Source organism: Pteropus medius, unplaced genomic scaffold (genome assembly GCF_902729225.1).
Source record: "Pteropus medius unplaced genomic scaffold, Ma_sr-lr_union100, whole genome shotgun sequence".
Classification (NCBI taxonomy): Eukaryota; Metazoa; Chordata; class Mammalia; order Chiroptera; family Pteropodidae; genus Pteropus; species Pteropus medius.
Window position 1 is genome coordinate 3,237,025 of NW_024354875.1, and position 20,933 is coordinate 3,257,957.

At 37.6% G+C, this 20,933-nt stretch overlaps 1 long non-coding RNA gene across 2 annotated transcripts in view; it reads right to left on the minus strand.

Moving 5' to 3' along the window:
* The window catches only part of LOC120596957 (uncharacterized), a 91,244-nt gene extending 71,118 nt beyond the window's left edge, over window positions 1–20,126 (minus strand). For both annotated transcript variants that reach the window (XR_005651276.1, XR_005651277.1), the window contains exons 1-2: window positions 19,858–20,126; window positions 14,466–14,568 (exon numbers count right to left, since the gene is read on the minus strand). This is a non-coding gene — a long non-coding RNA (uncharacterized LOC120596957). The remainder of the gene's footprint in view (window positions 1–14,465; window positions 14,569–19,857) is intronic.
* Between the last annotated feature and the right edge of the window lie 807 nt (window positions 20,127–20,933).

The following is a 20,933-nucleotide window of genomic DNA, read 5'->3' on the forward strand; positions in this document are numbered from 1 at the left end:
TAACTATCATTTAAATGACTACAAAATACTTAGTTGAGTTGATATATTTTATTATTATTTTGTTTAACCAATTTTTTATGGCTGACTATTTTCATTGTTTATACTTTGGAGCTATTATGGAAAGCACTATACTAGATATAGACAGGAATATGGCTTTTTAATAATGGACTTATTTCCTTAGGACATATTCTCAGAATTGAAATTACTGAGTCAAAAAGTACAAACATTTAAACATTCTTGATATATTTTACCAAATTGCAAATTTGACAATATTAATCAATTCACAATTCTAACAATAATTTATGAGAAAGTTGGTTGTACTTTGGGCATTATTAGGCATTATTTATTAAACTTTATCTCTATTTTATAAAGAAAATAAATGTGCGTTTCTTTTATTGCTGTTCTAATAGTTAAGGGTGGAGTTTCTTAGAAATTTGATTTTTGTGGTTCTCATTTTATTTCCCTGCAGAGATATTCTATGAATGTATAGAGGGCTCCAAATGTAAGTTTTGTGTTGTACGTGGAGGGGTATCTAGTCAATAAATGAACGTTGGCAAGTTAGTCATGAATCTGAACCAATCCTATAAAACATTGTGAAGAAGATTAGAAATGACAGTGGAAATATTACATTCCTTCTTGGCAGTCCTGACCCTTAATTATCTAATAGCATTTATGCTAGTCGGAGTGAATCTATTTAATATTCCACCCTGTCTTTACTCCCCTGGTGTAGTAGATGCTGGGTTTAAAATAAGTCCAAGTTGGATCATAAAAACTGACACTCTTCTAGATATTTTGAAAAGGAAAAATAACTTAGTACCAAGAATAGGTGTTTGCAGAACTGTAGGAAGGTTTGGCAGAAGTGATGGTCAAGGACAACATCCACTACTATTTAGGAAATCAGGAATGATAGGAATCATAAGATGCTGCCTCCAATTTTCCCTGCTGACTGCTATTGTGAGTAGTTCAGAGAACATCTGGAAGCCCTGAACTCTTTGTGACTGCAGTCACCCACCAGTTTACCAGCTGCTTCCAGAGGAGAATGACAGCTTCTGCTTCTCTTTTGCCATTCACATTTCACAGAATTGTCTCTCTTTGGAAGAATTGTACTAGTATCTTATGCATGAGGGCTTCTGGGAAATATAGCTATAGGATTTTAGCCTTTGAAATGTAAGAAAGAGATGGAGAGACAGGGATGGCGCTGAATTGGCAACAGATTTTAAGTTTAATTGCCTACCTATTAATCTTTCTCATCTCCTTCCTTATAACAGAACCCTAATTGTGTTCAAGCATCTACTTTATCCCTAGCTTTAGACAAAGATAGAATTTGGTTGACATGTCATACCTCAGTGACGGTGAGTGGTCGGTCTAAAGGTGGGCACAAAATTTATAGCTTTAAAGTTCATGCGTAGGGAGTATATTTCTATGTCTCTGTCTTCTATTTAACATGCGCAAGATAGCACATAAGTTAAATTTTCGGAGGAAGCCATTTTGAAAACATGAAGAGATCACGATGAAGTTGATATTAAGGGAAAAATAGGAAACAGAAAAAAATGCTACAAATCTTCATAATACATCTAAAGACTGACCTACTTCTGAGTATCATATGTATAATAATAATTTTCAGTATTGAATATGCTAGTTTCTGTCCTAGTTTTTTGTACTTGTCGAAAGCATTATAACTAATAAACTTGATTAAATATCTGTGCTTTGGAATCTGATAAACTATACTTCAGGTGACAAAGGAGGTAGATAGACAAGTATTTTTCAGAAATTTCTCCAAATAAATATTGCCATGATGGAAAAAGTAGGTATTACAGCAAGCCAAGCCTTGAGGGTGTCGTTGAGTCCCTTGGTGACCTTCAGACTATATCTCACAGACAGCTACCAGATCTGGGTGGAGACAAGTCACATCCCCCGATACCTATACTTTGAAGGACTCTCTGCTATGAAATCTTCTATGTTCTTGCGAAGTGGACTGAGGTTGAAGACATGAATGAGACCTCAAAGGCAAGATCAGACAATAAATATCACCAACAGTAGAATGGGCCCAAGTCATTTATGGAGTACCTTTGCAGATGTCATATGCCACCAGCGTCGTGACACTAGAAGCACATTTTTGTGGTACATAGGTGTAGTTGAGGAGCCAGAAACTGGGTGATCTGATCTTAAGGTGTCAAATGAGTCCTGGTTTGTATGAAACTTTTTTGACTTCAGCACTGAAAATTCCACATCCTGAAAAATCCCTCTATCCCTGACACACAGGGCAGTCGGTCATTCTACCTGGGCCGTAGCCCCATCTGTCATTTGCTAGTCATGAAGCCTTGCGAGCATCGGTTCACCGCTCTGGGTCTCCACTCCCCACCTGTTACCCGAGCAAGCTTGAAAAGCTGGTCTCCAGATCCACTCCCAATTCTGAGATCCTGTACTTCCTTCAAAGATCGCTTCTTCTATTAAATTTGACAGAGTCAGACTCATCACAAGCACTTAACTTCTAATTATTGTGTTTTATAGACAAAGAGACTGAGGCTTGGGATGTTAAGTGACTTTCTCAGTCATTCAACTGATGTAGTAACTGAGCCTAGGTTTTCTCACCCTCAAGCTAATATTGTCTGGATTCCAAGCTCTTCTTTTCTCACGTCAACTAGAAGTTCAAAGAGTTGAGTGATTATTCCTATGACAAATGCCTATGGACTTGAAAGGCTATTCAGCTGAGCTAAATACCTCTACGTTTATCGTTGACTCCTAGATGTACCTTTTCTCCAGCTGTTCTTTGTGCAGCCACTAATCATATTTACTTTCTGTGTGACACTATCTGAACTCTATATGTGGGCACAAACTGACTAAAGTCAATCCTGTCCCTGTGCAAAGAATTATTTCCTTCTCTCTCCAGGCTTCTTATAGCTGTCATTTTGTGAAAATAGTAGCAAAACTCTCTGCACAATATTACATTTTTTACCTTCTCTGAATCCCTAAGGTTGACATATACCTTCTGAAAGGTTTGATGCACTGTTGCTTATTGTACTTCATGATTTCCAATTTTCTTTGATAAACATCACAAATATTATACATTTTATTAGTGCATTTTGCATCAAAAAATCTTTATTAGTCATGGTTTACTTCAAGAGTGGAAAAAGAAATTTCTCAGTCTTAACTTATTCCATTTTAACTTCAGAGGAAAAAAATTATTTGCTTTTAAACATTCGTGCTATGAATCTGGCATTTAATTAGGCTGTATTTATAATCTGTGTCACATCTCCTGCTGTTTCTCTGTTCCTTGTCCTTCATTGTATGTCCCACAACTAGCTCTCTCACTGGGCAACGATACTCTGGCAGTGGAAGGTTTTCTTCTGTCTGTCATGTGAATTTCCCAACCACGTGGTATCATTCATAAAAGAGGACTTTTATATTTGATACAACACGGACTTGAGAGAGCTTCAAGGAGCCACATGAAATTTTATTTTCCAAGTATTCTATATCTTATAAAAAATCTTTAAGATTTTAGATGTTTTCCTCTTATCTGCCACGTAGAGCTTCAGTAATAGTCTGTGAATATCATTCGTTACTTAGAGTATCAATGAAACACAGTGGGCTATGAGTAACAGAGAACTTGATAAGTGTGGCTCAAATAGCAGGTATTCTTAATCTCACATAAGAGGTCGTTGGGAGGTCAGCCATTCCGGGGTTGGACATCTATGGCCCAGGCTTCTGGCAAAACCCTGTTCTGCCATATTCAGCGGTTTATCAACTCAGGATGGCAAGTATTATATCCTCTTGGACAGCATCCTAAGCAGAAAGAAGGTGGCAACAACAAGAGGGGCTATTTCTTCTTGTTTCCTTTTGTACCAGGAGGAAAACATTTCCCAGAAATCTCACACAGACTTCCTCTCACTTCTTTGCCAGAACTCAGCCCTTATCCAAACCTGGACCAAAGAGAAATTGACTCATCATGGCTGGGCTTAGATGACACGTGATTATGGTGACTATTGCTACCGAGACAAAATTAAGGGTCGATAGGCAAGGGAGAATAGAGACTGACAGCTATATCCTTTCGGTTTTCAATTATTCAATCAGGAATTGGCTTTCTGATTGTAATCCTTTTGATCTAACCCAAGCAGATGAGCAGTGGTTAATTTTTTAAAATGTGTGTAAACTTTTACTTCCCATGACTGAATCAGTGCCAGTGTTTTCTGTGCATAATGGGTGTGGGTCAAGAGTGAAGATGGTAAGCGAGGAGTTAAGGGCTCCAAAACCAACTCAGCTGGACACTGCTGGTTGCTTCAAAAATGCGTCACTTATCTGAACTCTCAGTGACTCAGATTCCTTACCAGGAAAACAAGACTGACGATTTTTTTTTTTTTTTATCATCTCACCGAAGGTGGTAAGAATGCCTTATAGCTTTAAGTGCTATGTAAATGCTAATAGAATGAGGAAGGGGAGAGAAGCTTGAGCTTCCAAAGGCACTGGCAAGCTAGAATTAAGAAACCATAGACAATGTTCCAAATGTTTTAGATGATCAATAGTATGAAGTGAAGTCAGTTGCTTCCTTGAATAGCATTGTCTTCCCCTCTCCCTCCTCATGTCTGTATCTCGTCTGACTCATTTGCATTTGGAGCCCAATAGCCAGATGGATTTCTAAACCTATGTTCAGAATAATCCCAAATTTTTGGCTATTACTCATAAATGATCAATAACAGCAATAATGACAATCACAACAGAGTGCTGCTCTTTTTGTCAGTCATTCCTTACTCTTTCAGGATAAATGCTCAGCTGTTTATGAGACAAGGCTGTTCGCTTTGGGGGAAATAAACACAGGCAAAGTATAATCTCAAAAGAGAGGAATTGGGGCTTTTAAATGTTTCTTAAATTAATAACTTCAGACTTGGCCTCTTTAGATTCACAAGTGACAAATCTTTATCAGCCTTATTTTAGAAACTAGCAAAACCAGATATGTTTTTAAAATGCATCTAACAGGAATTATAACTGTTATTAAGAACACTTAATTCTAATAGTCTTGCCTCTGGCAGGACATTGCTTCCCAAGCTTTTCTGGCAATTACTAAATCTTAATACCATATTCTTCATGTGAAGTGTTCTTATTCCTCAGCTATACATATTTATTAATTCCCAAATTCCCAGAACAAAAGTAAATCAGCCCCCAACCCTTTTATTCCTTTGGATATGGCATACTTTCCTGATAGCCTGCTTTAATTCGGAACATGGCAGAGTCTCAGCAGAATAATATACCAGCTTTGTACCTCCAAAGTCTCTTTGATTCCCAAATTTCGGCGTGTATCACCCAGAAAGCTTGTTTCTTAGGTTCAGTCCCTAGAGATTCTGCTTTATTAGGACTACAATTGAGCCTGAGAGCCTAAATTTCCAAAAGTTCCTCAATAATACTGATACTAGCTCTCTATAAACTACAGCCATGGAGGACACCACACTGATTTTACGCCTTAGACTTGAAACGCTATGAAACTAATGAATGAACCTTATCCCGAGGGAGCATGAATGCTGTTCCAAGTACTGGACACTGGCACCTTGACCAGCCCTGCCTCACTATTTTTCTTTCTGTAACATACTGTACTGCAAGAGGCAGAAGCCAGCAGTGTTCACATATATTTACTTCCCCATGAACCCTGTGAAGTTCCAAAGCTCATGGTGAGTCAATGGAGCCCTCTGAGCTCCTACTGAGAATCAAGGTTATATTTTTAATTCATTGGTCGATAGTCAAGGAGGTAGCCAAGTGCAGAAATAAGGCGATAGGCTGCTGGTGAGTGTTCTAAAAAATAAAATTGTTTATTATATATATGTGTGTATGGATATATACATGTGCTTATACATCTATAAACAGATATAAATATAATCATGTATATAGTCATATATATGGATATATGCCATATTATGTATGTATACATAATCATATAGAAATATATATACATGTATAATCATATACAAACACACATGCAATCATATATAAATATATACATATACAATTATATACATATGCATGTATAACTGTATATGTGTGAATCTACAATCATGTATGCATGTGTGTATATGAAAGTGTACTAAGGGCATGATTGTGTGTGTGATGTATATGTGTATAAACATACATATAATTGTATATACACACCATATATACAATATACAATTATATGAATTGCCAAAGTACAATTTATTGAAAGCAGCTCAATAGAGAAGAGAATTAAATAGGGAATTTCTGAGATTATTACTATTCTTCTATCTGTTTCTCTCATGTGAAAGATTCATTTCAGCAACAAAAGTGAAACCACAGGTGAGAAAGTTCTGAGTTTTTTTCTTGACATTTATAAAGTTGGGATTCTTTGTGTGAAGAAGTATATATTCTTGTCTGGCTCCTCAGTTCTCATAAGAGGCGATCAACCCAAGGCTTAGCTCTGTTCTCTTTCAAAGATTTGTCAGGGCCTCAGACCCCAAAGCCCTTACTTTCAAGGCCCAGTTCAGGGAATGTTCTTTGAAGAAAAATTCTGAACAACATGTTTTTGTTTTTTTCCTCTAGATTATCGATCTTTGAATCTATCTTTGATTTGGTAATGCCAACAGAGAGCTGTAACTAGATCAAGATACTGGTAATATTATTTTAAGCCAATAACACTTTTCATTTGTTAGATGTTATTTTGTTGTCTAATTTGGGATATATTAATAAGAGTATAAGGGGTCAATTTATCCCACTAATTGCATCAACCGCAACAAGAATAAAGCTCTGAATGGCATCCTGGGAACTTTTCAAATAATATATTCTTGGAATTTTCTCCTTTTGAGTGAATCTTTGTCTTAATGAGACTTAATTTGTGACTTGCATTTCTATATCCCTCACGTGAACTTCAGTTAAGGCAGATAAACCTATGACAATAAATTAGGAATTAACCAATAGCATTTTTATGATGTGACTCATGTGAAATCCAGGGCTCCACATTATGGAATCACATTCATTGGAACTATGATGTGGTGTAATATCTGTAATTTTAGAAATGTAAATCTTTAAGGCTTTTGGAAAAGTACTAAAAGAAAAGTTTATTCTTTGTGCATTGTAAACTTGCCCCAATCTTACCTTTTGTCTCAGTGTTCCCACGCGCTTGAAAAAAACAACAATAGCAACAACCAAGCCTCTCCAGTCATCTCTCTCCTTCCCCAGATTTCCTCCTCCCACCGTGAGGCTCTCCTTCCCGCTCTTTACCATACAGACCCCTCCCCATGCCTTTTCCAATAAGGGGTTCATAGCTACAGGAAGTTCAAACACCTGACCCTTTCCCATTGGGCACAACCTCCTGGGAATTGTAGTTCTTTCCTAGTTTCAACTATTTTTCAGAAAAAGAAAGTCACTCTGGAATTCTGGAATAACACATTCCCTGTAAAATACTTTGCATGTCCAGCCTGCAGGGCTGGCTTCAGGGGTATGCCGCTATGGAATTGCACATGGCTTTGCATTCAGAAGAGCCTTGGTTTAAGGCTCTGTTGTGACCCTCTTGAAATTCTTAAAAATTGTGAAAAAAGCATTCTGCCTTTTCATTTTTTACTGTGCCTGGCAAATTACGTGGTTGGCTCTGCCAGCATGGCCTCCCGGGGCCCGATATGTTTGAGCAGTGAGTTAACAACCACGTGTTTATGAGAGAGGGAAGGGAGCTGGGCTGGAAATATCACCAGCTCTGGGTTCAAGAAAAGGGAGGGGGAAGGAATGTCTCTCCATAGCCCATTCCCTACAGGTCGCCTGGCCTGTTTTATAGTGCTTCAGTGCTGAAAGACAGAATATTTTTTTCTCTTCATTCTGCATCTGAGACTGAGCATTTAGACTTTTATCAAAATTATTAGGGTATGAGAGTAACTTGGGAGACTTTGAAGCTCTGATGAAATGCTCAAGGAAATGCTGGTTTGAATTTTTACTGAAAAGGCCGTAGAAATCTGGCCTCCTTAAGTATTTATCCTTCTAACTCACATTTCAAAGCACTTAAACATCATAATAAATTCTCTGTAAGTTTCCTTTCTAAAAAAAAAAAAAAAGCATTTTCTTCACTCCCAAATTATATTTGTGAGTTGGAATTTTGTTCTTGTTGTTTTTGTTTTTTTTTTTTAAGATATATTACATGAGATGGGATTCTGGGACAGAAAAAAGACGTGATTAAAATTAAGAAAATCTGAAAAAGTTAATACTGTATCAATTTTGGTTCATTAATTGTGACAAACGTAAGGCGTTATAATAGAGGAAACTACATATGTGGTGTATAGGAGCTCTCTGCACCATCTCCACAATTTTTTAATAGATCTAAAACTATTCCAAAATAAGAAGCTTATTTAAAAAGAAAAAAAGTGAAAGTAAGTTTTACCCTATATTTAATGATATGAAATTACTGAAAGACTTTCTTTATATTGAGTTGTTTTTGCTGAGGAACAGAAAGATGTGCTTGGTGAACACTTCATAACCAGTTTAATGATGATTACCTTCTATAAAATGAGAGAGGCCATACTGTCTTATAATGAACCTGCTGCCTCCAGCTAGCACTCATCTCGGATTGGAGGCAGGGAACCACAATCAACCGGAACTAGCAGATGGCGTCTGATGACCAGGCTGCGACTTCAGATCCCTAGAGCACTCAGCCTCCACATAAATGCCTACCCCTCCTGAAGCAAGGGCTGAAGGAGCCAGTGGAGTTTAATTTAGTGTGTTCCGAATGAGTTAACTGGTGACAGATATCAGTAAGTATATTCTATCACATTAATTTTAATGTATTCTACATGTCTGATGTGAAAGACTCAAAACGACCTTCCCAATGTTACTAATCAGTTCTCTCAGTACAACTTCTTTGCCATTTCTTAAAAGTGGCTTCTGTTCCAATTTTAGCAAATATTACAATTTATAATTTTTGCATGTATTATTGGGGAGTTGAACAAGGGGATATTTATGTGGAATCATTATAAGTAAAACAGTTCAAGAGGTAACAGTGTTATAAAAGGTTTCACATGACTTTCTTGAAGGCATGTGAACCACAAACATTCTGTGACAGAGTTTAGGTACATATCTTACCAATCAAACAGTAATTAAAAGATTTATGCAAAATGAAAGATAAGAAAGTTGAGCATGTTTTTAACATCAAAATGTTAAAATTAGCTATAGGTATAAGTCAATAATCTCAATTCTAAAAACAATTCAAAGATTGTATTTTTTATCTGATACTTAAACATTATTTTAAGAATGTGCCAATGACATCTTAACTCCCATACTGTAATGCCTCATGTTTCTTTCCAAACTATTATAAACTGGTTTTCACCATATTTTTTGTGGCTAAAAGAACACATATTCCAAAAACCTGAATTTGGTTGTCAATATCAGAAAAAAATTCGTGGTCTGGTGGTAGTTCAAATCTTAGAAAACTGGCCTGGTATTTTCCATTTTTTTTCTGTTGTTAATAAAGAATAAACATAGGGAAATTTTTGAAGGATATATATTTCAACATGTTGATGATGATTACATGTGAGTTATGTGGTTAAAAATTACTTTAACTTCATTTGTTTATATGTCTTTCCTTGGTGCTATATCAATATGAGTTTACCCTGAACATATATTACTTTAAAAACTGGAAAAACAGCACTAGTTCCAAAAATTATAAAACATAGCACAACTAAAATTTATTGTTAAACATTTACTCTTCAATATATTTACAATGAGAAATACTGTAAAATTGTTAATTTAAACATAATAAGATATATTACTGATATAATAATTATTATTACTATAATGTGGCACAATCTTATTAATTCTGACTCCAAAGATTTCCTTATTAGCAAGAAGATTGTCCTTGCCTTATTTTTAATAAAAAGAGAATTTTCTAAGCAATCTAATAGTATTCTCAAGTTTATCAGATGTTAATATACTCAGGAGAATATTGGACTTGTTAAAATCCTTAATAATCATTTCCATATGATTATTTAACAAACATTTATTTTATGTACTGAAGATATTCAATAACAATCTCCTAACTCTCATTTTTCTCATAAAGTGCTTATGGCTAAGAAAATGTGACAGGTTATTCTAATTTTGCATATGTTATAATTGAAGAATAAAAGGACAGACTGTACTTACATATGGACGGGGGAGGGGGGAGATAATTTTTAGGCTTCCAGAAGATTCCCCTTGCCTCCAGCATCATCTTCTACCTCTGCCTGATACCTGAGATTTCTTTTCTACATAATTGCCTTTTATCTAGAACCAGAACTATAGTTCCAAATATAAATATCTCAGGGACATTAAGTGAGTAGGAAGCATAGCAGGAAAAATGCAATTAGGGAGTAATACACAGAAAAATTGGTAATTAGCATGAAGAACAAATGTAGGCTTCTGAACACATTTACTTGAGCTTAGTTGATCAACTTGCTCAAGAATTCGAAGCAACTTCTGAACATAGATGGTGGAGTAAGTGCATATTTATTCACTCCTCCTTAAGCTCTTGCCAAATAACAAATAATAGAAAGTGTAAAAATACCAACCTCAGTGAAATAAAAAATGGCTATAACCAAAGTCTTACCCTCTTTGAACCCTATCTTCCAAAACATGCGAAATCTACACTAATACAGGTTAAGAAACTCGGTGCCACACATACGTACTCAGATCTTAAGCAGGAACAGAATTAAGTTTAGCATTCATGATTGCCCCATCTATATAGCCTTCGATTGGGCCTTGGAGCTCTAGAGCCACTGTCATTCTTTGGAAGAATCCTTCTGGAAACCACAGATTTGCAGGGGATGTGCAACTGAAGGAGAATCCACACACACTGATAACGCTATATTCTATCTGTGTATGACCCAACTACTCAGTATAGAAAGGACAGGTGAGGCGAGAATAGCAGAAACTGGTAGAGCCTGTTATCTCAAAGACAGTACTGACTCTTGGATGCTCAAAATTGAGGAAACATGTGCTCCTAGACCAAAAGAAGGGCAGTGAAGGAAGATGCACTAACAGTGTCTGATTTAATGAGATTTGGGATAACCAAGCCCAGTAAGAGCTGCAGACTCTTACAGTTTAATCTCCTTTCCATAACATAGAAGGAATTAGCACAGGATCTAGAAGAAATACTGAGAGGAAAAATATGAAGGAAAGAAACATAAGCAAAAGTTGGAAGAAAGATGAAAAATGAATAACAAGGAGTCTTACTCATTTAAAAAAAAAAAACAAGAAAAATTAAGAAAAATGGCATTTCGTAGTCTCAAAGCAATTACAGGCAACATAATTTATTACTCTACGTTTTTCAAAATAAAGCTGAAACAAAGGACTCCAGGATTCAAAGAAGAGATTATAAGACAACACCAAGAGACAAAAAGCAAACTAGCCATGCGCAGAAAAGCCGAAGAAGCATAAAACAAAAAAGTATTAGAGAGATGAAAAAGCATAATAAAAGCAAAAGAAAAGAGAATGAGTGTAACTAAAACCTTTCCTCTTGGCTTCTCAATGCAAACTCAAAACGAATAAAGAACAAAGACATAAAACTCATTATGGACAACGTATGAATATATGACACATGGATCCAACATATAAACAGAACAACGAACCTGAAAAAAATATGCTGAAAAATATAATAGGAGAAAACTTTCCTGAAATAAATTTGCCAAAATGTAGATTGAAAATGTAAGTACCTGGGAGAAAAATAATTGAAACAGAATAATCAACAATGAGACATACCCTGAAATTCAAGAATAAAGGAAAGAATTATATAAGTATGCAGGCTAAAAAAACAAAGTCATCTATGGGAGAAAATAAAAGTCACATATAAAAAAAAGGGAAAATATCAGATTGCTTTCAGAATTCTTTACAACTATACTCACTGCTGGAAAAGTAGGAGTTTATATTTATAAAACAAACTCTGATCATGGGGGGAGGAACAATGAAAGTATAACCAAGAATTTTATGCCCAGCCAAGTTTTTTTCAAGTATAAAGGAAAAAAATAGATTCTTAAATGTGAAAGAATTCGAGGTTCAGGGAATAGAATACCAAAGAGCTCTTGAGGAAGAATACTACTGGTAGAAAAATTCCAGTCAAAAGATTTGAATCAAATATCTAATTCAGAAAGGAAAAAGTTAAACAGTAGGGATGAGCATTCACCACTTTTAAATATGGCATTAGGTTTAAATCACTTTGGAAATTGTAATTGCAAAACAGATATTAAATGCTATTAATAATAATAATGATAATAATAATATAAGCATAAAATCAGAATGGGGAGTAGGAGAAGCTAAGTATGTTTATTTCTTTTTCATTCATAATAAGGAGTCAATTGATGTGTACTATGAATAAAAACATATGCTAACCTCCTCATGTCATAAATTCCTTTTTATTTAAATTTCGGGGACATTTTCAGGATCAATTATTATCTCTTATGATAAAGTTGTATCTGCATTTAAAAAAATTCCTTTGTTTTCACTGCAACTTATTTTTGCTTCTGTTAAATTCGAATACAATTAATTATAAAACTCTATAAAGTAAAAATAGCAGAGATAGTTGGATTTGAGTTTCTGACCCTTTTATAGGGGGTTGTGGAATGTAATGGTTAATGGCATAGACTCTGGAGACAAGTTTCAAATCATAAATCCACCAGCCATTTATATGTCCTTACACAGGCTGCTTCACTTTGCTGTGTTTCAGAATCCTCGTTAGAAAAGTGAGGGTAAAGATAATATTTACTCCATAGATTTTTTCAAAGGGTGAAAATGTTCAAATGCTATCACAGTAGATGGCTTATTGTAAGTACCCACTATGTCGCTTTTATGTGCTGTTTTATCTTTGTTTCTTTTAGTTTAGCTAAGACGTATTTGGAGAATAACATCATTATTTATATAAAAAATAAATATTTTTAATCCAGGGAGAGGCAGAACTAGGGCACCAGTAAATTTCCTGGCACCTAGTCTCCTACTCTGTTGAACTGTGTCATCATGACCCTTCAAGGAGGTCTTCTTCGAGGTTCATTGTGTACAGCAGTTCAGCATGACTGAGAACTTAAAAATCCATCAGTTCCACAAATATTGTTTTGATCAGTTACATTTTCTCCATCCATCTGTATGGTTGGGAATTGAATGGAAAAACAGTGCTTATTTTGGAATAGTTTACCCTTATATTTGGTGCTTTGTTTTATATTCTCTTCCTTAATGTCACTCATTGAAATGGTCCCCAGTGTATCACAAATATGAGAAGTAAAATTTACACAGCAAAGTGGATGGGAACATTAACTACCTGCACCTACATGGTAAGTGTTGGAAAAGAAAGTGATTCAAAAATAACTTAAAAGCTACTCATAGTTTAAACATTGCTATTTATTAAGTGAGACATTGAGATCAATTCTAATGTTGAGAAACTTCCATCTGTTTCTCTAAACAGCCCGGTATCAAATTACCAAACCTTTATGACTACTGGCATTTCAAGAGAAGTTTTTAAAGTTAATTCCATGCCATCATTCTTTTGCTAACTAGATATGAAACAATCCAAATGTGTTTGGGTATCCGTAGATACCTGCCCATCTCATGGGAAACTCTAGAACTAATAAATGATTCAGCTTGGGACTGAATAATAACATGGGCTAATGGTGTAAATAGATGAGGTTATAGGGGTGTAAGTTTGCCAGCCCAGCAATGAAACTATCAAGTTCTGAAAGACACTGAAATTTGAATGAATATGCCAAACCATAGAACTTCATGTTTCATCCCCTTTGACTCTAAATGCTCTGAAGTAAAAAAATCTTGGCTGCATGGACACAATCCTGTTATACTGATTGGCACAATTGGAAGAGGCAGAGTTAATGAAAGGAGAGATTGTGGCAGAAGGAAAGAGGATGAAAAAAGCAAAATAAAAAACAGAAGCAGTTCAGGGAACTAAAACCGCTTCTTACCTATCTTTTTCATTTTTTCCAACTTGATAGAAATTTAGATGGGAAATCCATAACCCAAGATACACACAGACCTCTCTGCTTTACAGAAAAATAAACAAATAATGGAGAAACAGTGAAAGGCCCCTATAAGAAAATAAAATCTTAGGCATTTGAGCCTTTCACAGAAGGTGTTTAGATTCTGAGCTGGCTTTTTCTATCTTTCAAGAATTTGAAATGGATGAACTTATTTTTTGGAACCTTTCAAACCTGAGTACCCCACTTGAAGGGCATCAAAACTAACATCTTTTGGTATCGTTTCTAAGAAAACGGTAAGTATTCACGAAATAGCTAATGTTCGTTTAACTTGATGTGGTTCACCAAGGAGCTGCCTGTCTTCTGCCTAGACTGGAGGTTTTAACTTTTCTCAGACTGTTTGGAAATGTCTATATTTAGTTTTCCATCAGATATATTCCTCTAATATATTTTATGCCCATTTGGTATATTAACAAAAAAATAAACCAGCCATCATCTCAGTGGAAATGAGCACAGATGTTTTGAAATAGGCCTGCGAAAAGTACTCACCAATGGAGAACCCTGTATTTCTCTAATTAATTCAAATATTTTGCTGTCAGCTCGCTCTCTTTGAAGCCACAGATTGTTTTTCATTCTGAGATTCATTTTCTTCCTAATAATAGAAACAGAAATGTCTCTTTGGTCCCACTGTCTCAAGATTCAGAAATAAGATTCCTCTCGAAAACCCCCGGCTGTGGAGTAATTTATCTGTAATCACCATTTGGTGCCTTTCATCGTCGTAATAAAGGTCACATCATAGTCACATGAGTGCCATTGCTCTTCTTTTTGCTGTATCAAGCATTTTCTTCTGGAAGCATTTCTCTGAGATGGGCCAAAATATATATTTCCATTTAAGAAGTAAGTAAGTGTTCAGAATCTCACACATCTCTGTTCTATCAATTATGCAAATACCACTTAACATTTTTCTTACATTCATCCAATATGCATGTTTTCCTCCAAATGTTACCGCAAACCAGAAGACCACAGACCTTCCTTTTGGTTTTTCTCTTCATTTTATCGTTCATGTGGATGTAGTGCCTGAAGTCTGACATGAGAAATAGATTTTACCTGCCTGGATTCTAGTTTAGGGGTGGAATGCATTTTTTGTGCAACTGGTAGCCTGTGTTAAAGGAATATCTATCAAACTATAAGACAAGTAGACTAAAGCTTACCACTGAAGGAAACTACCATATGGATTTATTTCATGGCATAAAATTATTTTAGAGGGAGTTGAGTTTTATTAATAGCCTATTAGAAATATCAATCCTTCTTATTAATTTTTTAAAGTTTGCTGATAAAATTCACATGAGCTTGAAAGAACTTGAGTCCCCTAGAAGTCACATGGGGATGGGGATGGAAAGAGGCTTAAAGACAATGCAGATTAATGTAACAGGTGACGATGAAACTTGAATAATGCTCTTCTGTTTGCCAAACTGTAGCTCTCTGGAGAACTCAGCAGTGGAAAGACAAGCTGCATACACACAGATGCTATGAACACCCCGACATTCCTTCTCTGCCTCCAAATGAGTTGAGACAAAAAGTAAGAGAAGATAAAATTTTTATCATATCTCCCTTATATGCCTAGTTTCTGCGCTAAGGAAAGCAAAACAAAAGCAAAACAAAATCAATCGATCAATCAATCAATCAAGCTATCAATCAATCAAACCAGAAGACAAAATTCCAGGTCATGGATTTTATCATGTGGTAGGGAAGTTGAAATCTAATCATATGAATCAGACTCATAATACTTTTAAAGCTCTGTATCAATAAATATTCCTTTTGGCCATTAGTGATGCTAAAGAGATTAGAGATGCTTGTTATAATTTATAACCCTTAATTATATAATAATTGTTAAAATTTTTAGAATTTGGTATTATAAAAACTAAATTCTTCTTATTAGATGAAAGTTCCTAGTTCTTAAGGCAATCTTGTAGCTCCAATTAATATTTTACTAGAACAAATCTTATCTTCCAAGTATATAAACAACAGTTTCGATTTTGGTGGGGCAAAATGCTGATGCTGGTTTATGAAGTTTTATTAATGTTTCTTGTATATAACTTAAACACCAGAGTCAGTGCTATTTAGGAAAGATGAGACATAATGAATTCTTTATGGAAATTTTACCCCAGAATTTCAGTGCTGTCATGATCAAGGAATCCACGAGTCTCTGCCGTCTGGGACATCTGCAGCTGCAAGTCAGGCCGCTGGATGTGATTTCTTAATAAATGTCTAAAAATTGTAAAGGGTGTTGTATGACCACATCCCAGAATTTCTAAATTTCTTCACCTCCGAATTCCTGTACAATAACACTACGCCGAATCGCTGACAAACTCAACACACAGACACTGGGAATTCTACAGGATCAGGCAAAGAACTTCTGTCAGAATTTTAATCTTTTGGATTCTTCTTGACAGAGTCATGCTTCATGTCGATGGACAATTTCATAATGCAGCTACAATTCATCATTAATAGTTAGCACTATGACTTATTCTACATGGTCACATGGTCACATGGTCTATCAAGACGTTAACAATCACCACACACTCTAGGTTTGGGGACCGAATCAAGATGAGAGGAATGGATTGTTACTCGCTGGTAATGTCTGAGTACAAGGAGCGCGATGGAACCATGGACAGGATAAGGAAGCTAAATGAGGTTGGGCGAAGGAGCTGTAAAACTAGGTTTCTTGAGGGACAGAAAACTCGTCTAGTTTGGCTAGGGTGGCAAGTGGCATGTTATGATGGAGGGAGGGCAGGAGGACACAAGAGGCAGAGCTTGTGTGTGACCCTAAATATCAGTCAGGAAGCTGGGGCTCCAGGGTCCCTCCAAGAAAGTTGTGGCAGGATGGGGTGGTTGCTGTCCACCAGACCAAAAAGAAATTGGGGGCATTCTGGGAAAAAAAGAGTCCGAGAAAGATACTGATCCGTAATGCCATCTGCAAAGAATGATTACTGCAGTGGATGCGTCAGAGGCCACAGGGTCACCTCGCTGGTGGAGAAATGGAAGTAACAACCTAGAACATCCTACGTTAAATAAAAAACACCCGAGTTCTGAAGGGTTTACACACCTAGCCCACTTCTACTCTTGCCTGTGCTCTCCAGTCTACTCAAGACAGCAAGGTAGACTCTTTCAAAACCTAAGTCAGATGTGGTGACTCCTCCGCTCAAAAACCCGCAGAAACTCCGCTTTCACTGAAAGCGGTCGCCTTAGTCCTTGCAGTGGCTCTGAGGCCTCACGTGGCCTGGCTGTCTTCTCTACTAGACTTTGTGTCCTCCTGTCCAGCTCAACCTGCTTCTGCCACTGTGTCCGTTTCCCAGGTTACCAATGCAGAACCTCGCAAGGTTTTTTCCCTTTGCCTAAACTGCTCTTCTCGAGACAGCTGCTGGCTACATCTGCCCATCACCTTCTATGTCTCTGCCCAAAGGGAACCTCCCTTCCCAATCATGTCTAACCTACCCTCGTGTTTTAAATTGTAAACTCTATGCCCTTTCCCCTTCCTGCCATTCTTTTCTCTAGTCTTCTTTTATTCCCCAGCATCTGCCATCTTCTTACAAACTATGTAATTTACATATTTTGTTTCTCATTACTCTCTCCTCCCCTAGAATGTCAGCTCCAGGAAGATAGAAATCTCTGTCATTTCGTTAGTCATATATCTCAAGTACGGTACCTGGTGCTTAATAATCAAAGGAATACAATTAAAGGTTGAATGAATGGAATAAATGAAGGAATAAACTGGCTGATTGCACAGCTGGTGAGTGGTGAAGAAAGGATTTGTATTCAAGTTACTTTCCTTCCTTCACTCATTAGACGTGGGCTGAGCTATGCTGTCAGGTGCTAGAGGGGACCAGAGAGCCAGTGCTTAAGCCACTTCTGCTGCCCTTGAAAATGGCTTTAAACCCTGGACTGTTAGATTAAAATTACAGCAATTTATAAAATGGGACCTTTGTTCTTGTCACAGAGAAGAGGATGATTACCTTATGGATGTCTCGCAGTTCTGTTCTTCCCCAGCATAGATTATACTTGAACCCTATCAATCGGAGGACCTTTTCCCCTGAGACTCTGTGAGCTAATTACATTAGTTCCAGATGCAACAATAAAACTGTCATCAACCGAAAAATCCAGGCTGTTATTCTGTGAAAGCCTTCCTTCCAGGGTCTGCTGTTAGCTGTGTCGTCCAGCGGTGACAGTGTGGCTGCAGGAGTGGGCAGTAGACTTAATTAAATCCTTAACTATCACCAATTCTTTTCAAACTAAGGAAAAAACCTACCCGAGATGTAATTTGGCATTAACATGAAATACGGATCTTTGAAGACTTTCTCATTCCATTTTTAGAACACAGACATAATTATCATGCCCAGCCAAGCATGCGGGGAGGAGAACTAAATGATGGCACTAGAAGGCATGCATAACAGGGATTAAGTCCCCTGAGGGACGTGATGATTATTTTTATCATCTGCCCAAATGTGAGTCTCTCTTCATCCAGCCAGCGAGCCTGGCCTGGCGTGGCATGAATGAGGTTATTGGGTCATGACATTCCAGGCTCCCTTGCCAATAACATTTGAGCCACTTAAGTCATTTGGAGACATTTCAGCCAAGGTCATCACAAGAGATGGACTTCCACATAACACAGAGATCTAGAGTTCAGATGAAAGAGTGAAAAATAAGACCAGTGGTCACCAGTCAAAGCAGCCCTGCTGAGTTCAGGCCGTGTTACAAGCATGGCCCCCAATCAGGATCCTTCAACCTATGAACAAAGAGGGGCCTTCAGCACCAGCTTTTCTCCTTATCCTCTCTAAATAATTATTCCAGGAATCTATGGTTCCTTTTCAAGTATCCTGTATACCTTCTGGTCCCAGAGATACTAGAGAGAAGTATTAAATGAGAAGGCTTATTCCTGTCTTCAAAACCCATTCACGGCAACCATTTTTATCATCCCTCGCAATTCCATTTTGATGGAATTTTGATGGAATTACCCCATGTACCCCTAACCATTAGGGGTGGAGTTAGAAGAAAGAAAGGAAACCAAAAACAATATTATGGCATTTAGTCCTAACGAGATCCTGGCAAAGCCTGTATTGGTATTTCTAAATGCATCAAAGAACAAGGGGACCAGCGTGGAGTTAGAGAAACTGGCCCTGAGTCATATGCCTCGAAAGGACCGAGCGGGAAGCTGGCTTCGCCCTCACCTCCAAATGCCACATCTCTGTCTTCCTAGGGAGACATGAGGGACCCTGCGATTGTTCATCAAATTGCCACTTTTACCCTCGGCTTAGTTTTTATACATACATATGCAAGGCATAAGTCAGAGAAGCGCTCAGACGGTCTCTAATTTACAGTGAGCTAAATTGCAGATTCCTCTGCTGTAGGAACAATCATGCAGAAGATTTAGTTAGTCTTTTTTTTTTTTAATATTTAGTCTATGAAATTAGAATAAAGAAAAGTATGAAGAGATGAGCGTAACAGAATAAATCCGGAAGGGCTGGCCTGCCTGTCTCGCTGCACGCCCTGAGCTGTCCCCTCAAGCTTTGCCCAAACTGGTGATTTCTCTGTTCAACTCTCCCAGCCTTTGAAGTTGCACAAGGCAAGGAGTTTCTGAGGTCGATAAACATCCACGCTGGAGAACATGAGCACCTCCGGGAGTTTTAATGGGTCACCAGTGCCCGACCCCTCATGTGCTGATTTTAGGAGACTGCTTCTAAATTCTGTGTGAGTTCACGTGCTTTGAGGGGAGTTGGAGTCAAGTTTGGATGAAGCATTCAAAGCACAAAATACAGTGAGTTTCGGCAGAACTCAGCCGAGTAAATATTCCTGAGCTCAGAGAGGTGCTGCCCGTCCAGGAGGAGCAGAGCTGGATGCTGCCTGCACGAGGCTTGGCATCCGAAGAAAGAGAGTCAGTGTGTACCTGGCCTAGCAACCATTGATGGTCTGGCGTGAGAAAAAGGTGAATGATCTTTTCCAGATGAGGAAGAAGATGTGTGTCCTTGGGCCTTCCGTGGAGCAGTCCCGTCTACGCCCTGGCAGATGACCCCAGCCACCAGGATCTCTGGCCCTGGCTCAGGCGGCCCGCCTGCCTGACCACCCAGCCCCTCACGCCTTCGGTATCCACCATTGGCTTTTCTCTCTGTAATTTCAGTCCTCTGCCTTCAGGCACAGGCCCTGAAGCCCACCTTGTTTCAAAGCTCATCCAAGGTTTCTTTTCTGGCTTCTGGATCTTGGCCTGCTCTTCTCAGATTTCTAATTTGCATACACCTCTGATTTCAACACACTCACTGTGCTGGGAGACCTCCTGAGGCGAAGTAAGCCTCAGGTAGGAAACACACCAACCCCACCAGTCGTCTCTATTATTTCTCCTTTTTCTTGCAGTTCTCGTTATTTGCCTAGTTCTGTAAGTACTTTTCAGGCTTAAATGCACTTTTGTGTCTCACCTGGGAACCAAGTGTTCATGCTCCTGTGACAAGTTGTGTTTTGGGTAGAAATAACTGACTTAGAAAGAATTTTTCTGATAAAGCTTGATCGTAAGTTGAAGGTTATCTGTATTAGTTTCCTAGGGTTGCTGTGGTAACAAAGTACCACAAACAGGGTGGCTTAAGCAACGGAAGTTTATTTTCTCATAGTTCTGGAGGCTAGGAGTTCAAAATCAAGTGTCGATAGAATTGGTTCTTTCTCACATGGCTGTGCACGAAGGATCTCTCCCTGATTGGCATGTTGTTCACACTATGTGCATGTCTCTATGTGCAAATTTCCCCTTTTTACAAAGACACTCGCCATATTGGATTAGGGCCCATTCTAATGATCTCACTTTAACTTGATGATCTCTATAAAAACCCTATCTCTTAGTAAGGTCACATTCTGAAGATACTGTACGTTAGAACTCCAACATATGAATTTCTGCCGGCCACAATTCAACTCCTAACACAATCTGTTATTGATACAGGGATCTTCACTAAAAATCATAAATTTATTGATGCATGAGAACAG